This window comes from Lepidochelys olivacea, assembly GCF_965140295.1.
Source record: "Lepidochelys olivacea isolate rLepOli2 genome assembly, chromosome: 10".
In the NCBI taxonomy this organism is placed as follows: domain Eukaryota; kingdom Metazoa; phylum Chordata; order Testudines; family Cheloniidae; genus Lepidochelys; species Lepidochelys olivacea.
Genome location: NC_140420.1, coordinates 25,283,431 through 25,305,373, shown reverse-complemented (window position 1 = coordinate 25,305,373; position 21,943 = coordinate 25,283,431).

The window sequence follows — 21,943 nt, the reverse complement described above, 5'->3', positions numbered from 1 at the left end:
TTGGTCCTAGTTATATTTTTCTAGTGTTAAGGCTGATTTAGTGTATACTTTTAGAATTAGTTTTGCAGTAGTGATGCTTGGTTAGGGCATGCCTTCATGCATCTTTCTCCAGGGTGGCTGGCTGCAGGCTTTATAGTATTAACAATGGGGTTTGCATGTTTTTTGTTTTATGACCCTTTTAGTCCCAGAAGAAGGGAAATAATTATTTTAAGGCAGAAAGGAGTGAATCATAATTATGCAAGTGAAACTTGGAATCTGCAAAATACTCTGTATTCCTATAGGCTATGAGTTCAGAAGCAAACCCCAAAACAGGGAAAGATTTTTGCTTTTGCTTGTAAGACTAAAACAAGGTGACTTGAGTCTTACCAAAATCACCTTGTCTAGTTCCATCCCCGGTTTCTACCTAGCTGAGCAGCTATTGTATTCAGCTACATGTCTTTTCAGGGATGGAGAGTGGGCCTTTGGGCTCCCATTTCTTTATTTCTATATATATTAAAGAGGAATACTTTGCTGAAACTTGTTTTATTCTCCAAAACGTCCGTGATGCCCCATTGTGGGTATTGCCAGCTCATCTGCTGAAGCTGTTCTGTGTGATACTGTATGATTAAACTTCCACTGCTGCTTTTCAGTGCTTTCACAGTCTGTGTGCAGGTAGCAGCCTGCATGGGTCACATTCAGTAATGTCTTGCTACACATTAAAAGCAGTGGGAAGGAACTCCGGCGGTGATGACAATGCCAGGAGGTCTGTCCAACTTTTCCCCTGCAGCTGCTGTCCCCATGCTGTGTATGCATGCATATACAGGCTGCCTTCCTCTTTCAGTGCATGATCCAAAGACCACTGAAATCAGTGAATGACCTTAGAGGGTTTTGGATTATGTCTATGTGCTGTTTTTAATCCGGGGACAAAAGGAGTTGGCACATTCTTTTGTGTCCATCAACTCTCATTGTATCTCTACAGTATTTTACCAACATATAGAATTAGCCACCAACCTTGAGGCATCCATACAGACAGCGAGTCCTTCCGTGGGATGTCTCCTTCCCTCTCCCAAAGGTAGCACAATACTAGCTTCATGGCAACCACTTGGATGCCTTTGGCCTTCAGCTCCGTACTCTCCCCAGCTGTCTCCCAGTGGGCAGAAGCCACACATTAGCTGTTTATGCTGTAAACTGAGGGATGTTGCAGTGGAGACTACATGAGTTGTCCTGGGAATCATGCTGGCCTGAACCACTGATGCCTAGGGAATCCCCTCAAGCATACCCCCTGTCTGTGCTTCCATTTTCACATTGGGTCTGTAACCCTGCTATTATTATTACAATGTATTTGTATTTCCATAGTGCTCAGAGGCTCCAGACGTAGACTAGCACCCCATGGTGCTAGGCACTGTACAAACACAAAACAAAAAGATGATCCCTGTCCCAGCAAGTTTATAATCTAAGTATAAAAAAAGAGACAACAGATGGACACAGGGAAAGAAACAATGAGACAATATTGGCCAGCATGATAGGCAGTGGTCTAAACACACCAGAGGCCTAACCCTTGTCAATTTTTTGTAGGTTTCCCAGAAAAGGAGGGTTTTGAAGGAAGATAATGACTGAATGGAGGGAGGGTCATTTGCTGGCTCTGGAAGAGGTGGAGTTTATTGAATAATGGCTCTATTCCCCCATGACGCTTGGCCACAGTGGACTGGTATATGCCTGTATCTGCTCTCCTGCACACCTCACAGCTGACAGCAGAGAACCTCTTGTCAATAAGCCTTTTGTCTGAGGTTATATTTTGCCCATTGCTTTTGTTTAGTTATCGTATTGTTCTGAGTCCTACACTGTATAAAATGCTGTGATTTCATGTTTTCTTTCTTTTTAAAATTAAATTAATTTTTAATATCTATTTTGTGAGCATCAATTCTTCCCCAGTTATCTAGCAGCTCTGGAAGATGTCTTTTGAGTTTTTCTTCTCCCCCTTAGTAATGGTCATATTGCAGTTGTAACAGTCATAATGCGGTTGTTTGACCAAGCTCTTAACTTAAAGAGATTGTGTGGTTCCATTTCCTGTTTGCTTTCACCTTGATTTTTCTCTAAACTCTCTTGGTAGATGTATGTCATTTGAAATGAATTCATGATCAAACATATAACTAAATAATATGGAAGGAAAACTCCATGCCCCGGTTCACAGAGAATGTAGACAGTGCTTTGTGCTGTATGGCAGAGCTGGAAGGATATTGCAAAATAAATCAAAAGTTTGTGAACATTTGTACAAATAAAACCAAGAAATTGGCTCCCACAGCATTTTCATGGATATTTTTATTTATTAATTTCATTTTATAAATATTAGTATTCTCAAAAGAAATGCTCCTGTAGCCATTTGAAAAGCTTTTCTCTCTCTCTTTTTTAGCCACACAATAGGTTCATCACTGTAATGTTTGCAAATGAGTGAGGAAAGGGCTCATGAATACCAGCAAAGCAAATCAGTGAGCTTATTTACAAGAATGTTTTCCTGTGTTCACTCAGCTTCATCATATGTGGTTCAATCCTTGGAAATTCAGTAAGGTTCTTTTTCATTATGATTCTAGTAAAAGATATTTCATTAATTTGAATCATCTAAAACTTCTTCTTGTCTATATGTATTTTATGGCAGTATATGAGTAGAATATAGATATTTTGTTAATGTCACATTTCTGTAAGGAATAGAAGTGTAGATTAGGTACTGTAATGCTGGGGTGAGGGTGATATAAGTATCTGAATGGATGGAAGTTTAGATAACCACATGTGTTAACTGTTTCTAGTAATATTTGGGAGACAAGGTGGGTGACGTAATATCTTTTATTGGACCAACTTCTGCTGGTGAAAGAGAAAAGAACTCTTCTTCAGGTCTTGGAAAGGTACTCAGAGTGTCACAGCTAAATACAAGGTGGAACAGATTGTTAAGCATAAGGGGCTAACCCATGTTGCAAGTGACAATTCAAGGTGAAGTGGCCCATTAACACCTCTGTAGGACAAAGTGTTCACTCATGGACCTTGAAAGGTGTGTTGTAGAGTGTATTGGTCATCACAGCAGTGGAAATGTCTGATAAATTAATATTTAGTATTGACATAACTCACTGACATAACTCTCCAATTTCGCTCACTTTGGTCCCAGGGTTTCCACTCAGTTTTGGAAAGCACTCATTTTTATTGCTTCAAATTACTTACAACAGAAATAGAGTACTGAAACTGAGGTTCTAAAGAGAACTGTATCTAAAGGAAGTTTGGTGTGTGAATGATTTGTACATCATTTTGGGAGTTTGTCATGCAGTGTGTCCCATTCTTGGGCCTTGACAGGTGAAGAGGCATCATTGTTAACTTCAGCAGAATTAGGATTAGTGAAGAAATGGATCAGTTCAATAATACCACAGTCTGAGTTTTGGAAAGAAGAAAAAGAGAGATCTATGTATGACACCAAAGCCTATGCCTTTAATAGATTCACCTGGCTCTGAGCGGTAAACCTATTTCAAAAAATTTCAACTTAAGTTTGGTTATATGTGAAATTCTTACATTTTTTCCACCAAATAGCTTTGAATATTTTTTTCTGGGGAAAAATGAAAGTTTGTAGGCTGCTAAATGCCTTACTAGGGTGTTGTATTAGAAAGTGAAACACTATTGTGGAATAGTGCAAAGCGTCCAATAGACAACAAAAGGAAACTATTAGTAATTTCCAATTCTGGCATTGATTTCTGTGCAATCTGGTTGTGTCTAGTATCATGGAAGGCAAGGATTCACAACACAAATATTCAGTACACTCCTGTAATGCTACTAGTTAGCATTAGTATCAAGAGCAGCCCATAACTATTATAGCATCAATTTATGAAACACAGTGGGCCAAATTCTGCTGTCACGTTCACTGGATTTGGAGTAACATCATTGATTACATCATATATACTGCTAAAAATAGCTGTGTAGACATTCAGGTTCAGACTCTGAAGCCTGGGGATGCGGAGTGGGCTTCAGAGCCTGAATCCCAGCCAAACCTGAACATGTACACAGCTGTTTTTAGTGCCGTAGTGCAAGCCTGAATCTGTAGCAGTGGGCTCTGAGATTCACTGCTGCAGGTTTTAAACCACAGTGCGCCCACATCCTGTGAGTCGTTTGACAGTAAGAGCATCACAATCAGACCCATGGTGTTCCTTATGTTTCTGATGATCAGGGCTCTTTGTGAATTCCGTTTTTGAAAACTCCTCCCTCCCCATTTCCAACTCATGTTAAATCCACAGTGCAAATGAAGGAGGGCAAAAAGAGTCATTTGATATTGTTATAATATAAATACGTTATCAACTCCAAAGTAGGATGCCTGAATAAAGGCCAAAAAATACCCCTTTATTTGCCGGGATGATTAGTCATTTTACCAGCACCACAAATGCTTTTGAAATGGCAAAAGCAATTAGTAGCAGAGGCGCTTCTGGCAACAGCTGCAAAATCACTTGCCATCAGTGTTTGACACAGGCATGATGGGTCTGTGACCGTGCCCCCCATAAGGCTTTATGAAAATAGGCTTATGAATATATATATGACATAACTGGAATATGTTCTATGCTACAGATGCCATGTAACATATCTATGTAAAGGTTACGATCTACTGAATCTATTAATCCTATTTGAATGCATGTATCATTTTTATGTTTGAAGTTATGAATATTGGCTGTGTAATGGCTTGATTTCTAAATAACCTTAGTAGAGCATTTGGTCAGTTCTTAAGGGTAATGCAAGCTGGAATCCTAGGTAACTCTAAAGTTACTTAAACATAGTGGGTCAAATTTGGCCCTCAGTTACATCCATCCATTGATGTCAATCTGCAGGGGCAGGAGGGTGGGGTGGGGGTGGAAACAAGGACAGGTGATACATTTCATGTATAAATACCTAAATCTATTCATCTCTCTCAGAGATTCCAGCCTCAACATCTCCTGCTTGTTTAACATGGACATACCATTCATCTGATATAAATATACTAAGAAAATGTTTTTGTGCATTCTGTTGCTTAGCTTACTTAAGGGCTAGTTCACACAGTCCTTTGTCACACAAGCATTCCCATTGAGATACACTCAGTTTGGCAAAGCACCCTATTAGTACTGTGCATTAATTTTAGCTGCCTTCAGGGCTTTATGGCCCTTCTCGTCTATGATTTCAGATGCAGGGGGAATAGCTCACATACAAATAATCCTGATTTAGTATAGTTAGAGTTTGCAATTTGCATGAAGAGCTCACATAGGACTGCAGCTTCCTTTTTAATATAATTGCTTTGTTCAGCAGGAAACTTGGCCAAGCACAACCCAACCCAGTTGTACAGATGCCCCATCAGAGAACTGCTTAGACAGTAGAACACTTCTTTCCTTCCCTGCAAAAAAGTTGATTAAAAGACACCAACTTACAGATATAGCTGCAGAGCTAGGAATGGCCTTTGATGGGGTATTCAGCCCACCCCAGATCTGAAGGGGTTAAGATAGCCCAGAAGAGACCAATTAACCTTCATGGTTGCACCGGGAAGGAGGCCCAGTGATTTATAAATGACTAATTGCTAATGAAGCCCAGCTATGGGAAAAGCTAGGCAAGGAATATAAAGAAAAGAAATTTGTAGTATCAGGGAGCTGCATGGGAAGAGTCTGCTGGGAGAGGTCAGGTGACAACAACAACAATAACAACAAACCATGATGGGTTTCTAGCCTTAGAGGAAAGGTCAATGCCAGAAGAGCTGTGAAGAAATAAAACCTGAGAAGGCAGGGTAGGAAGAATCCCAAGGAAACAGCAGCAAGGAGGGAGACCATGTAGACCTTGATGGCTGGTTACAGGGTCCCTGGGCTGGAATCCAGTGTAGCAGGAGGGGCTGGGTTCCCCTACCAGCCACTGGGACATGGCGCAGGACAGTTGGAGATGTAATCCGGACACCTGGTCCAGTGAGACTCTGATAACCTAGAAGGGGCGATTATATAGTGGCCTAGCTGGAGGGCTGAGTCGCAAAGAGGGAGCACTGTTAATTACAGGAAGACAGACCACCACAGCAATGCAGTGAGCATGCTCAGATATGGGTAATTGTGATCATACCCTGAGAGCCAGATTATGATACTTTTACTCAAATTGAATTGTATTTTATGCCATGAGTAATCCTGTTGACGTCAACGGGACTATCTGCAGAGTGAGGTACTACTCAGTGAGCATAAGAGCATCACCATCTGACCCTTATCTGTTAGTGAGAAAGCTGAAAGGACTAATAGGAAGACATCTTTGAAGGGGAACCTCACCTCCAGGTTATGGATCAGATGCAAATGTCAGTGATATGTATTAACAGTGGTAGTGTAATGGGTTCTGCTCTCTCCAGGTCTTTCGGATTCCCTTCAGGTTGTGCTTCCTTCTGGATTTAACACAGGCGACTTCAGTGGAGACTAAGTACTCTCAGGGCTTCACAGGATCAAGCCAGTAACTCTATATGCCTCAGTTTCACCATCTATAAAATGCATATAATACCTACCAACCTCACAGGGGGTGCCATGAAATTTGTGCAATGACTATTTGAAACAGCACTTTGAGACCATCAGTTGAAAGGTGCTAGATGAGAGTGAAGGAGTAGCAGTAATAACCCATTTGAGTCTTTCCAGTGATATTTTGAATAATTTACAGCACCGTGTCACTAGCCCTTGAATAGTGATGTAGCACAAGACCATTGATTTGCTAGCCTAATTCCTCTTCAGGCACATAGACAGCAGCCCCTGGGAAGTCTCAAGAGTGCTTTGGCAGCATTTAATAGTGGTTCCCCCTTTCCTACAAAATGACCAGTTTTCCAGTCCCCAAGTCATTCCTCCATGACACAAGACTCCATGGCAGAAGGGACTTCTTGGGATGAGGGTGATCATCAAAAAAATAAAAGGCTAGATTTTATACTTGCCCTTCTCTGGCTTCTGCCCTCCACTGTCCCTCCCCGACCATACACTATTAGTGCCTGTGAACTGGGACTGGTCTTAAAACACATTCATTATACATACTGCAGAACATGAAAAGTCATAAATAACCATGAAGAAGAGTTTCTTTCCATAGGCCAGAAAGAACTGAGTCCATCCATAGACTTCATGATTTTACAGCTTGCAGCTACCACATCAACATTTAATAGCAAGAGAAGCGACTAGATTTTTATAGATTTAAGTCAACAAGAGAATGTCAACAAGGCAGAGATGCTATCAGGGGTAGAAAGTATTGTGGTAATGATCTGCAATAATCCATTGAGTTTAAAGCATTATAGCAAATGTACCTCCCTTACAAGATACTTTATTTATAAAAATTGATTTCTACTATTTTTATGGATCTGTTCAGTTAAGGTCAAAGCTGCAGCCAGGAACAGGCTAGATAATAAATGTTGCAGAAATTAATTCATCTAAAAAAGATTCTTGGCACTGAAATTTGAAGAGACTCTAAGGGTGTAAAAATTGCAGAGTATAAATATTATCCTTCCTCTACTCAGCTCTGCATTATATGGAACTTGAAAAAGTAATTCCAAAATCTCTTGAAAAAGTGAATGTATGAATGTATATCATCACATCATGTTCAGCTTACTAGATAGAAGGCCCAAACTGTTAGTCGGATTGGATGTGAATGCAATTTTAGAGCGCTATCAAGGTCAGATAAGGTCCCAAATACAAACAACTCCAAACTTTTGGGGTGTTCACCTCGGGATGCGGTTCAGTGCTAGCTCTAAGAACAACATATATGAGCTTGTCTGGTGCCCCTGCTTCACGATCTAGCAGAGGGACCTGAGTTCAGTGCTGAGCTCATTTGTCAAGTAGACTTGGTTAAAAAAACCTGACTTTCCAAAAGGGATTTCCCCCCCAAAAACTGTGGAAAAAAGCGTTCCCTTTTTCAACCTGCTCCATTCTCAAGCCCTGGAGCTCGGAGATCTGTGGAAGCAGCCAGGTAGGGCAGGCAACAATTTATGTTTCTGTGTAGTGAGTTTTTCTATTAGGTTCATAGAATGGCATTGGCTATTTCCAAAGAACATTTCATCTAGTCCTCAGTTAGAAAGATAGAGCAGGGCCCTGGTGTGAGTCGGGGGAGGGCATGTGGGGAAGTCATCTGGGCTAAAGAAGAAAAAATAAGATAAGGTTAGAAAGACTCCCTAGAATGGGGCCAAATCCATGACTGAGCTGAGGAGGATGCAGGAAAGGTGACTCTTTCAGCTACGTTCTAGGCTCTTGTCTTCCTCCAGAAATCCTCACTACATCCTCTTACTGTCAGCTCCCACGTCCTGAAGATTATATTCATTCTCTTAAAGCCACAGTAACCCCATGTCCTCCCTGCTCCATCTTGCTATTGCCTGAAGTTTATCTTCCTTACCCATATTTCTCCATATTTCTTCCTTACCCATATTTCTCCATATTTCTTCCTTACCCATATTCTTTTACTTCCTCTGCGTTGTACTACTTGTTTGATGGGTTGTTAGGCATGGCCGTAGTGCCATGTAGCTCTCCCTTGAAAATTCTGTTTTGTTTTTATTCTGAGACTGTCTAATCCATGATGTTTGAGCAGGTTCAAAATTCCCCCAGAGTTAACATGTTTAATCATTCCCATCGTCTAAGCAAACAACTGAAATAAATCTACACCCAAACTGAAGACAAGTAGGGACCACTATTTGCAGCTGAAAGTGCACTTCTGAAGTCATACAGGTTATGTCTTCGCTATAAAAAATGGGTGTAAAATAGGTATAGCCAAGGTCTTAGCTATCTCAGTGTAAAAATATACCTCTTTTGTAGTGAACACATAACCAGAGACTTGAAACAAAACATTGGCAAAGCTGAGAAATGTGTGTGCTGCTCAGGATAGGCTTCTTCACTGCTTATGGGGTTCTACCGGAGCCTCTAAGGGCCTGAGCCAGTGCTTGCTGAAGTCAATGGAAGTCCTTCTATTGTATTAATGAGCATTGGGTCAGGCCTTGAAACAGCTCCTGGCTTACAGAATAACGTTCAGGTTAAAGAACTATGGTGAATAGCATGTTTCTTCGTTACTTTGCCTTCCTCAAGAATTGTCCCATGGACAGACACCCATCTCTGAGTTATACTCAACCTAGTGTTCAGGATGAAAATATTCACATGTATATTGCGAGAATAGAAGCACATGGGGTGTAACTCCCTGGCATCCCTTTAAAAGGTTCAAAACCAGCGGTAGAAACAAGAATAAGCAAAACATGATGGTCAGTTTTAAAAATTTCCCCAACCCACATCTGTCAAGTCTGGGCCCCCAGATCTAGCAATAAAGTTCTTGGTAATAGCAACAAGGAGCCAGGAATTCACAAGACCTGCAGAAAAAACAGCCTCTCTTATGGAGTGCTGGCAGGGGATCCTAGATTTATTGGAAGAAAGCACGTCAGTAAGTGCCAGAGAGCAGCACAAAACCCTGAAAATTGAAAGTTAGTGGGAATTAGGCATCTAAATCACTTGGGTGCTTTTGAAAATTTCACCCAGTGTTGAGTTCTTATGGCCACAGAATGGCTCCAAACACAGCTGGATATATATTTTAAAGGCCAACATATATTTGCAAATAACTTGTTGCTGTGTTCACCAAGCTCTACTGCTCTTAAAATGACTTCCTGGAACATGGCTGTCCTGTCTCTTATCTGTGCCACTGGTCAGTGTATAGTACATTTCTTTGCTAGCATTATGGACAGTTGCATCTTCATAAACCAGATATATAAATGGACCATTTTTACTCCTGTTATGTCCAATGTACATTTAATGATGAGCATCCTGAACAGTACAGTTAGCATAGGGAATATTGTGATATAACACCCAAGACAGTGTAGAGGAGCAAGTTCCCATCCTTGTGTGGAGCCAAATGGATTTCCACTAATTAGACTCATGGTGCTTCTTACACTTGATCTGTGCTAGTGAGATTAGTATGTTACTCTGCTCTGTGTTTTCTGTGTGATAGGAAAGTTTGACGCTCCCTCCTACCCTGCTGAAACAGCTGCTATGTCCCAATTACATGGTTCAAATGGTATTGGGGCCAAATGAGGTTTTCGTTTCTATTGGTTTAATTTAATTCTTTTTAAGTTGTCACAAATTTTACTATTATAGCTGTTGGGGGGTGGGGTCTATTCAACTTCCCTTGTATGTGTTTAACTCCTATTTGCATCAATGGTAAATTAAGATACATGATTTACAATATGTGTTTTGTTGTGTTGATAAATGGATACTTCCTACAATTAAACCATAAGCCTTAAAGATGGCCTAAAATATAAGACTGTTTTCATGCTATGGGGGTGAAATCTTGATCAACTGAAGTCAATGGGAGTTTTGCAGTGACTTCAGTGAGCCAGGATTTCACCCTTGGTGTTGAACTACATGCCACCAGTCCTCGAAAGCCCTGAATTATTTAATTTGCCTGAATGATTCTCCATCTGTCACTTATTCTAAATAGCAGATGTTCTCAATTTAATGATTTATGTTTCTTTTAGTATTACACAGAGTTTAAAACAAAGAAAAATGTAAAGTTTAGATTAAAATTAATCCAACAGTACTGGTGATAAACCAAAGCAATATTCCACTTATTCAATCAGAAGATCAAAATGTAAAGCTAATGCTGATACATTTGTTATTTTATAGAATAAACCTTCTCCCAATAAATTTATCTTCTTCTCACCTCTGCTAAGGAAGATAGACTTATTACAGAAAGGAGACATATATGTCTTGATCCCGCCCACTAATACATGGTCAAATAAAAATGTGTGTCTCCGGAAATCATCTGCACACCTGATGGCAGGGTTATGGCTATAGTCTTTTACCATGGACGTGGCTATCCTGTTCAACTGTCTGACTTATTAAAATATAGACCCCCTTGGGATCAAAGTGCATACAGCACTTCTCTTCTAGAATACAATCCCATTCCTCCAGCTGACTGGCAATAAAGCAAGTCACATAGTTACTGTAGTATATTGCCTTGCCATTGCTTTTTTAATTCTTCTCGCAAAGGATGGCACCAAGCTATATCCTGCTCATGGAGATGATACGGAACTAGTTTGCCAGATTACTGTACAACAGTTATTATTAGAGCAATAAACAATGGAATAAAACAATCATGGCATATATTTCCCCCCTGAACTTTGAAATGGCAGTGATCTAATGTTCTAAAGTCCTGGAATAATCTGTTACTTTTTAAATGAGTAATCTTAGAAGCCAGCAGAAGAAACACAGGGGTTATATCTACCTTGAAAACAAAGAAACCTGCCTGGAGAATACATCAAGCAGAAGAAGAGCAACTGATCAAGCTGGAAAGGAGCTGATGTCACTTGATGTAACAGGCATTTTTTAGGCTGAAGCAATGCTGTCAGTGGAGAATGGGGTTATAACTGAATGGAGAGGTTCTTGAAAGAGAGGCAATGTTCAAATTCAGTTGAATTTACACGAGTTAATTGTTTTCAGCACTCAGGCAATTATTTTTAAACTTATTTACAGAAAAGGATGCCTACGAATTCCATCAAGCCAGTATTTAAAAATGGAGCTGTATTAAGATTCAGTAGGAACAAGAAAGCAAACTGTATATTCATGAAAAGAAAAGGAGTACTCTTTTCTTTTTGCGAATACAGACTAACACGGCTGTTACTCTGAAACCTGTATATTCATGCTTCCCAGGTTTGCACGTATTTGTCTAAATCCCTGATCCAGCAAAGGATTTAGGCATGTGCTTAACATTAAGCACATGTGCAAACTCAACGAGACTCATGTGGTTAAACATAAACATGTGTGCAAGTGTTTACCGAATCATGGCATAAATTGCACAACAAACCACCAAAAATTTATAAAAAGACACACATGATCTAAGGAGAAACAAACTTAGAAGGAAACATATCACCCATAAAGCCTCTCTCATGCAGTGTCAAAACAGAAAGATAGAGAAAGAGCAATGCAGGGGTTTCCCCCTCAAAAAACATGAGACAATATTCCAAAATTGTCAATGGGAAAATACTATAGGTCTTCCTTTTCATTGTTAGGCTTGTAACAAATAAATATCCCCCCTCTAATTTAATTTTTTTTTATGCAAGTTGCCTTGGGGATGTTTTCAGTAGCCACGTTTGAAAAACTGCAGAATTAAGCCTACTTGGCAACTAAAAACTGTGACTAGCAAATATTTTGAGCATGCAAGAAACTGCTAACAGCCATATTTGACTTATCTGATGTGACGACATGATCTTGAAACCAAACAATATGCTCCTTAGAACAAAATGTAATTGTAAAGGAGTATAGTTCCCTTTTAAGGGAGAGGCTGGAACCTACAGGGAGGACAGCCTGCGGTATAAGTAAGGAGGCCGCGCCCTAGGGCTTGGCTATATATAAACAGGAAGAGGCACTTAAGTAACAGAGAGGAGGTGTATGAAAGATTTAGAGCCTTCAATGGGTGTTTGATGTTGGTTGTCAGGCTCTAGGAAAGTTAGCCTAAACAGGGGCTTTGTTTGTGGTCTTTAAGTTTAGGAGCTGAGCCAGGGTTCTGAGGTGAGGTCCTTATGAACTGTTGTTTTGTCCTGAAGCCTTATAAAAAGAAAATATGCTAATGTGTGTTGGCTTCATCTTTGCCTCTCCCCCCTTGGGCTGGTAAAGTGAACCTATTTATATCTCAACCGGGAGAAATTAGGGCGGGTTACACCTGCAGTACCACACAGGCCTGTGAGGGGGAAGGGTGTGTGCAGGGACAACAGTAGCCTTTACGGTAGCCTATTATGATCCAACTGATACTGAATATAGTGGTTTTTGCTTGAGATGCTACAAAACCAGTATTTCCAAATCCTCAACTCTAGGGGCTGTGATTTAGATCTGAATTGCTAGGTAATCTAATGATCAGTCACATCATTGGAAGGCAGAGTAGTCCCTCCAGTTAGCGTAGTAGGGGGAGGGCTTGCACTGCTGTTCCCTGAGCTGTCTTTAGTCTGTGTAAACAGAGGCCTTCAGTCTCTAGTGTTGTCAGGCTGATGCTTTTGGCAAGCACTTTTGGGACCTTTCTAAACTAAAGAGGAACATTTAAAAACGGAATTGATGAAGGAACATGAGATTAATGTTTGAAAGCACCGAGTTGCTACGCATAAGGGCATACCTAGAAGGAAGACTTAATGGAAGAGTAGAATATAGTTTGAAAAGAGCTGGGAGATATTTTGCTATCTCTTGGGCCTGCTAAAAAGGGGAATGAGTTCTGGGGGAGAGGGTGAGGTATTAATAGGTGAACAAGCTGCATATGTGTTTTTTATTGAGTTCCACATTCTATAAAACATGAATTTTCCTTAATGTTTGGTTAGCATTTATACACTTATTAACATGTTTGTAGACCCAGACCTTGTAGACCTTGCAACTAGCTCTTGACACACCTTGCCCCAATCTTCAGTGGGGCTCAGGGCAGAGTCTGTCCATGTGGAGTCAGTTGCAGGACTAGTGCCTTAGAGAAGAATGTATAAAACCAAATCAAATTAGGAACAGGAAATCCTAAATAGACTGGTATGCACAGCTTAAGCAATTAGAAGTTTGCATGAAATAATTTGTTATATACTGAGTCAAATTCCATCCTCAACTATTGCTGTGGGAAACTTCCACAGAACATGAGATCTACTGCATGAGAGTGTTATGGATTTGTGGGCACATTCAAGCAAAGCACTTGGACCCCTTTGATCTTAGCTTCTTAAACATGGATTAAGATGTTAACCCTTTTTATCATTCTTTTCTGGATGCCATTATTAGGCTCAAAGTTAGTTTTTCTTATTAAAGAATGATAGCTCAAGCTAAGAAATGTCTGCCTTCTGGAGAATTACAAAGACAATTGTATTGTATTCTTCCTCACTTATCTTCTATTTGTGGACAAAAAGCCAATTCAGGTGGGTGGTGGGGTGGAGTATACTGTTACAGAAATCTGTAGGACTCAGGGTAGAGAAGGGCTGCTCCAAGTTTAGTCCTATGTGACAACTCTGCCACCTCTGTTCTCTCTAGTTTTAACTCAGAAATGCTCCTAGAGAAACACAGGTAAAATTTTCAATAGCATCTAAAGGCCACATTTACCAAAGTGTTTAGGTACATAAAGATGTAGACATGTAGAGGGATTTACATATGTCCCTAAATAGGATGAATTCAATGGGATTTAGGCACCTCATCTGTTTAGGTGCTCTTTTAAACCTGGCTATGTGCCTTTTTATACACCTTAATGCCTTTGTAAATCTGGCTCTTCATGATGCAGGAGGCTGGGGCCCACTTTCAAAAGTGACTTAATAATTTAGGTTTCAGAGTAACAGCCATGTTAGTCTGTATTCGCAAAAAGAAAAGGAGTACTTGTGGTACCTTAGAGACTAACCAATTTACTTGAGCATAAGCTTTCGTGAGCTACAGCTCACTTCATCGGATGCATGCAATCCACTAGCGTGGACCAAAAAAGACCAACCTAAGGATGGTTCTGTCTATCATAAAAACAAAGAGGTTTTAAAAATATTTTTCCCCCCAGGTTCAGGGAAAAGAATAGAGAAAGCATGAGAAAACCAAAGAAGAATTCACTGCAAGGTTACCGATAGTAAGAGGAAATCCATAACAGTAAGTTCTCATCAAATAAGCATTATTTATTGCAGTAAAGACTGACACTTTCTGTCTGAAAGATAAATCAGAAGAGACCTCTGTCTGCCAGTGCTCAAAGTAGCAAAGCACAGCTCTACTCATTACTCCTCTACTTGGAGAGTACCTACAAATTGTCAGTCATGCAGAGCTCCTTGATGACAGAGGCAGGCAAAGCTCCTTGGGTTTTCTGAGGGTGCTACACAATATTATGAAATGACCCTCTATCTATTTCCTGCTATTAGCAGCATTGCTAGTGCTCTGGCTTGGTTGGTAGGCTTGGGTTTCGTCTTTGCATTTGGACCAGGAGCTGTCTTTTGCATGACCCTGACACACAAACACAGCTTTAGATCAATTAATATTCCAAAATTCCAGGAGAGCGTTCTCTGAGGGGCTAAGTGGACTGAAGCAAAAACTGAGTGGAATAGGCATAACACGAGAAATTCATCCACAGTGTCGCACCCCTCTGTTCTCATCAGAGTTATGGGGGGGGGGCGCTATGGCATATTGAACTCAGCCTGCACATTTCTAAAACTGCTCCCAAAGGACAGTTCATCTCATTGCAGTTGTGGATGGTTGTCAGTGTAGTCCGTGAAATCTCTTGTTCTGAGTACAATGTCACACTGGTGGTGACTACAAACATTTGCTGGCTTGGCATATTTTCCACCGTGGCTGTCCCTTCTCCCTTGCACTTCTCCCCATGCCCTGAACTTACTGGGTAGGAGTGGGGAGAGAAAGTTTAGAAAATATCGAGTTTTTACTCTGTTTTTTCTCCCCCAAAGGCCAATACATTTATCCATACGTTTAAAATGTGTTCTGTTCTTATTCATGGGCCAGATTCAACCCTGGTATAATTTCATTAAAGCCAATGTGATTACACCATGTCTGAATTTAGCCCATAAGGTAAAAGGTTTAGTATTCTTAGATACTGTTCTTTTAGTGACAGGTTTCAGAGTAACAGCCGTGTTAGTCTGTATTCGCAAAAAGAAAAGGAGTACTTGTGGCACCTTAGAGACTAACCAATTTATTTGAGCATGAGCTTTCGTGAGCTACAGCTCACTTCATCGGATGCATGCTGTGGAAACTGCAGCAGACTTTATTTATACACAGAGAATATGAAAAAATACCTCCTCCCACCCCACTGTCCTGCTGGTAATAGAACCTGGATTTGTGCAGGAAATGGCCCAACTTTATTATCATGCACATTGTGTAAAGAGTTGTCACTTTGGATGGGCTATCACCAGCAGGAGAGTGAATTTGTGTGGGGGGGTGGAGGGTGAGAAAACCTGGATTTGTGCTGGAAATGGCCCACCTGATGATCACTTTAGATAAGCTATTACCAGCAGGACAGTGGGGTGGGAAGAGGTATTGTTTCATATTCTCTGTGTATATATAAAGTCTGCTGCAGTTTCCACGGCATGCATCCGATGAAGTGAGCTGTAGCTCACGAAAGCTCATGCTCAAATAAATTGGTTAGTCTCTACGGTGCCACAAGTACTCCTTTTCTTTTTCTTCTTTTAGTGGTATACTGTCAGTGCAATTAATAGTTTGTTGCTTGAACAGAAGATGTTTGCTTTCCAGTCTCTAGTGTAAGGTCACACATTGGGGCCTCCACTGAAGTCGATAGAATCTTGGCTATTAATTACAATAGGCCCAGGAGCAGACCCTCAGTAATTACAGCTGGGGCTCGTCTACCCTTCTGTAATGGGAAATCTAGAACTGTTTACAAAACTGGAGTACTGGAACATTAACATTCCCCAAAAATAAATGCAGCGTTCATCTACTCGATGGCTTAGATTAGGGCATAATTTATTGACTTGCATATCTATATTTTTCTCTTATCCATATCTGGACATATAGGCCAGATTATCAATGGGTGTAAATTGGCCTAGCTCTATGACACCAGCTGAAGACCTGGCCCATACATAGTGTATGGGGGGTGGGGTGGGGAGATTATTAACTCGATGCTTCTATTTTTTATTTTTTTTTACTCTGTTATGGAAGGAATAGCAAAATATAACTCTGGGTATTACAGAAGTGCATTAGTTCTACTGACTGGGGGATAATAGCTATTTTCTGTTCCTTTTGTCTTTGCAACATCTCTTCTGTCCATAGTGATCTTGGCTGAAAAGCTCTTTGTTCCTGGTTTTGCATATTTTGTCAGATTGACCTGGAGGAGAGCTTGCCGGTTAGTCACATTATTTCAGTTCAACAAACAGCCTGTGCATTACTATATTTTTTTATCTTCTGTTCACTTTGCTTCTGAAAGTTAACAGAGCAAAAAAGCTGCAAAAACTATAGGTGTGCAGGATTTCATGGCTGGGCAACTCAGATCCTTTGCTGATAATAGCTGAATGATGATGTACTGCTTTTTAAGCACTTAGCCGTGCCTGCTATTGTTCATCTTCAGAGATTTAATGTTTCATTTTAAATCATAAAAATGGGAGCATTTCCAGAACAATGCAAGGGAAATGTGCACACGAACATGGAGCTGCTCTCCCTTTGTACAGCTGTGAAAATGTCCACCAGTAACAATTAGCTCTCGCACAGTCCTTTTTAATTTGTAGGCTTCACAAGCCCTTCACGCAGGGGCTTGGTAAGTAGCATTACGCTACAACAACAGATAGAGAAATTGAGTCACAGAGATGACGTGACTTGCCCAAGGTCCCACTACTGTCAGTTGGGTAGACAACAGGCTGGTAGAAATTGGACAAATGGTTACTGCTCATATCTGAAACCATGCTGCTTATTTCCATATTCTTGCATCCTTGTGCGACTCAAGGATTAAGAGCAGATAATTGGCAACAGGAACTAGAGACCTATTCCTGCAAGAATCCTGACCAACCCTATTGATAGGGGCCAAATCCCTCTGACAGAGGGTGCTCTGAAGACTGGGCCCTAAATAGATAACTGCAAACTATGCTTAAATAACCTTAAGGCTGAAGCTGAAACTACAGCTATGTCTACATGGCCCCACAGTCCGCACTCTGGGGGTGCGAATCGCAGTGCACGCTGGCGTGTTGTGCTGTAACTCCCCGCATGTGCACACTGCAGGAGTGAACTGAATGGTACCTAGTTTACGTTAACATAGTCCTCTTTCAAACAGGATTACATTAACATGAATTAGGTACTTTTTAATTCACACCTCCAGCATCCACCCAGGAGAGTCACAGCGTAGCATGCTAGTGCATGCGGCAGTTCACACCCCCAGAGTCCGAAATGTGGAGCCACGCAGACAAACTCTAAGTAAATCAGGAAGTAGGAAGAAAGAGATGTTCTCTGTATAACTAATGCAATTTTAAAAGGAGAAACGTGACAACATGCATCGTGGGTTGGCTTCTGTCATATTCACCTTGTTTAAATGTAGTTTTTTCTTGGATTTCTTTTCCTTGCAGGCAATTCTTTGTGTGTGTTTACAACACGGGGGGGGGGGGGGGGGGAGGGGGGAGGGGAGTCTTTCACTGACTGTCATAAAACAATTTACCTGAGAGAGAAGAACTGCTCATTTGAGGCTACTGGACTCTCCTTGTTCTTTGGTGAAAGCTTTTTTTTTTTACAAATAGCTTGCGCTTAGAATCTGTCAGGGGCTGTAAGAGAGAAACTGCTCACTTCAGAAGGATAACTCTCCTTGAGCTGAATCCAGACTTGCGGGTTATATCAACAAGTCAGTTCTGTTAATAAGGACACTGTGATCTTTGACCAAATAGTAGTTAGTATCCTAGGAGAGACACAGGTGTGAGAGCCCCTTTTTACCTAGTCAGTATTCATACTTCTCCATTAATGGCATTCATATTAAAATGACAGCAACATTGATCTAAAACATTTTTTTCTTAAGGTCTTGAAGCAAATGGGCCAAGATTTTTGATGCAAGTTCCTGAAATTAGGCTTTGAGGGTCAGATTTTTAATGGCATTTAGATGCCCAAAGATGCAGATAGTGAAGGTTTCAAGAGTGCTTACCTCCAATTGATTTCAAGGAATATAGATATATAGAATATATTCAAGGAATATAGATGCTTTTGAAAATCCCACTAGGCATCTGAATACCTTTATTTAAACACCAAAGTAAGGGGCCTGACTTTCAAAAGTGCTGAGTGCCCAGAAACTCCCATTGATTTCTTTAGGAGCTCAGGGTTTTGATAATGAGGTCACTTAATTTAGATACTTAATAAGCACACAGGCCAATATTTTTGAAAGTGTTTGCATTTGGGTTCCTTAATTTCGGGCTGCTCAACTGAAGAAATCTTCAAGGAGCCTGAATTTCAGAGGGTTGGGTGTTCAGTAACTTCTGAAAATTGGGCCCCTTTAAAGTATGTCAGGTTGGGCCCCCCCAAAATAGAGCCCCAAATCTCTAACCACTTACAAAAATGGAGGTCCTAGGTGACATTTGGAGCTTAACTTTAGCGCCCATTTTTGAAAATCTTGGCCATCGACTATATTCTGCAGCCCTATCGGTGACTGTTCAGTCCTCCTGTATAATGTCAGGGAAGTACCATTCAGGACAAGTGCTTTAATGCTGCCAATGGGTTTACCAAAGCCAGCAATTCCTTGATTCTTCCCAGAACTTCTTTCAAAGATTTGTCAGTGGTTTCACTACTAGCAATTCATTCAGGTCACCTATTTCTGACTACATGGATGCGTCTTCTCAAAATCAAGTAATGAGTCTTGGCTTTGGAGCTTGTCCTAAACCTCGATTGCTGCGTCTCGTCAGGAAAAATAAATAGTCAATCACTTCCTGCCTTTAACTGTAAATTAAAGGGATTCATGTTCAACATTGCTGCCTTGTAATACCATTGACTTTTTGAAATGTGCCTTACAAATACGCATGCATCGGGGATTTTCGAAGGATCCTAAGGGCTTGATCCAAAGCCGTGGAACCCTGTGGGAATCTTTCCATCGAACTCGGTGGGCTTTGGGTCAAGCCATGAGGGACTTTGACACCCAAATTCCATTGAAAGATAATGAGAGCTAGGCACTTAACTCCTTTGCAAGCTCTCCCTTCCCCCACCATATACTGTACTGAGTAAAGTGTCTGTCATGTGGAAATGCCTCACCTGCACAAGAACATCCCTTGCAATAGAGAAGAGCATGGACTTTATTCTGATATCAGTTATGCTTGGGTAAATTCAGAGTAGTCCACTGACTTCAGGACACTAGAACCTCAGAGTTACAAATGCCTCGGGAATGGAGGTTGTTCAGAACTCTGAAACGTTTGTGACTCTGAACAAAATGTTATGATTCTTTCAAAAGTTTACAACTGAACATTGACTTAATACAGGTTTGAGACTTTACTGTACAGAAGAAAATGCTGCTTTTTTACCATCTTCAGTTAAATGAAACAAACACACACAGTTTCCTTACCTTGTCAAATCTTTTTTTAAACTGTCCCTTTATTTTTTTAGTAGCTTACATTTAACACAGTACTGTTCTGTATTTGCCTTTTTAAAAAATCTCTGCTGCTGCCTGATTGCATACTTCCAGGTCCAAATGAGGTGTGTGGGTGACTGGTCAGTTCATAGCTCTGGTGTTTGTAATCCTGAGGTGCTACTCTTTGTACTCCCACTGGTGAAAGCCTGACCCTATTGAAGTCAATGCGTGTTTTGCCATTGACTTCAGTGGAACCAAGAGTTCACCCCAGATTTCTTTCTGTGAAAATGAAATCAACCATACCCAATGCCTTTTTGATAATACAAGATCTGTATCCTACTAAATATTTCTATGATGTCTTTAAGGAATGTTGCCTGTGGCATTTAATGAGGACGAAAAACAGTTGCTTATATCTAATAAATGTCACCCAGATGATATACCAGACTTTCAGTAGCAAACTATAGTTAAGTGCACAGGTGTAATAGCCACAATATATCATTTGGATCTACAGTCTGGCAAGGACTCTTAGTTATGTCCTGACTCTTTTATTGTGTCACTTTCAGTGGAAATGAAACTCCCCCAGTTAAACAAGCTACTCAGCTTGCCGACTCACCCACAGCCCACACAGCCTTTCTTTATTATTTACCATGTCCTTGGAATTAGGGAATTTAGAGCTGAGATCTCTCATTATGCCTCGTTGAATCCACACCAATGCAGGCAGTGAATATTAGTCTCTTATTTATTTATGAGGAAAATAAGAATTCATCTCCCCTGATAAATTGCCTGCCTTTGAAGCAGTGTGTTGTCTTTCATTGCACTCAAACACTTTGAGCTATGGACATATGTATTTCTCATACTGACTACCTTATTAACATAGCAGGATGCAAAGGTTTAAGGCTGGGAGCATGCCTGGTGCTGCATTTCCCAGGGGCACTAAAAAACAGGGGAAAAGAATTGAAGTATTGGGAGAATAATCATCTAGTTGTCCTGAGGAATTGTGTGAACAGTATTACTCAAGGTGAACTCTCTCTCTCTATATATATATATTTTGATCCATTCAGCAGCATTTACAATTATAATCTAGTCTCGAGGGGAAAAAAAGATCTTGGATTTAAAGATATGGATAGAGATGTTTCTCTAATACTGTTCGGGGTTATCTCACAGTTCTTACTGCACTAAAAGCTTTTAGTTACAGCCTTAAAAATAAAAGTTATTATGGGAACAAAAAAAAAAAGCATTGCTGGGTTTGCAGTGCATAAGTTTGCATTCACAGTGACATTTTTTGCTTGTTTTTTGTTGATTTCCACAATTTTTGCCAACTTCAATATCACTTTGATGCATTTTCTTTCAAATTGTCATGGGAAACACTAGCCCTGTTTATGAAGGAGAGACAGTTGGGTCTTTCATCACCGAAGGTCTCGGACAGCCTGTTGTACTATGGCTTACTGAACAACACGAAAATAGTAACAGTACCAAGGATGTATGCAAGAACTTTGCTTGAAATATTGTCCTAGTGCACAGTTATATTCAAATTTATTGGCCAGATATACCCCTGGGGACCTGTTTTCTACACCGCTGCTCTTAAAGCAGGAGATTCCATATGCCAGTAAGAACCCTAACGAGAGCTTAGTTCTATAACTTTCTGCTTTCATAGCTACTTAACAGTCTGTCCTATGGTAAGTATTGCTTTGTCAGTTGTTTCAAGTTCAGCTCTGAAAACAGTCGGCTGTTGAAAACCGTATTTGTGTCGTCTCCGAGGAGCCGGATATTGCTGCTCAGTTTTGTCAGCACGCACAGTCCAGCTCTTTTCGTGAAAATAATTGGCAGGGAGTTGTTTATAATAATGCATAAGCAATTAGGTGGCTGCGTATGGTACTGCAGCAATGAGAGGTTTTTGCCCCAAAAGAATGCATTGATTCAATATCTGCATTCTCTTCTGTTGCTTTTCCCTATTGAAGCCCATAAAGGTTTCAGTGTGAGGTTGTTAGTCATGGCATCAGCA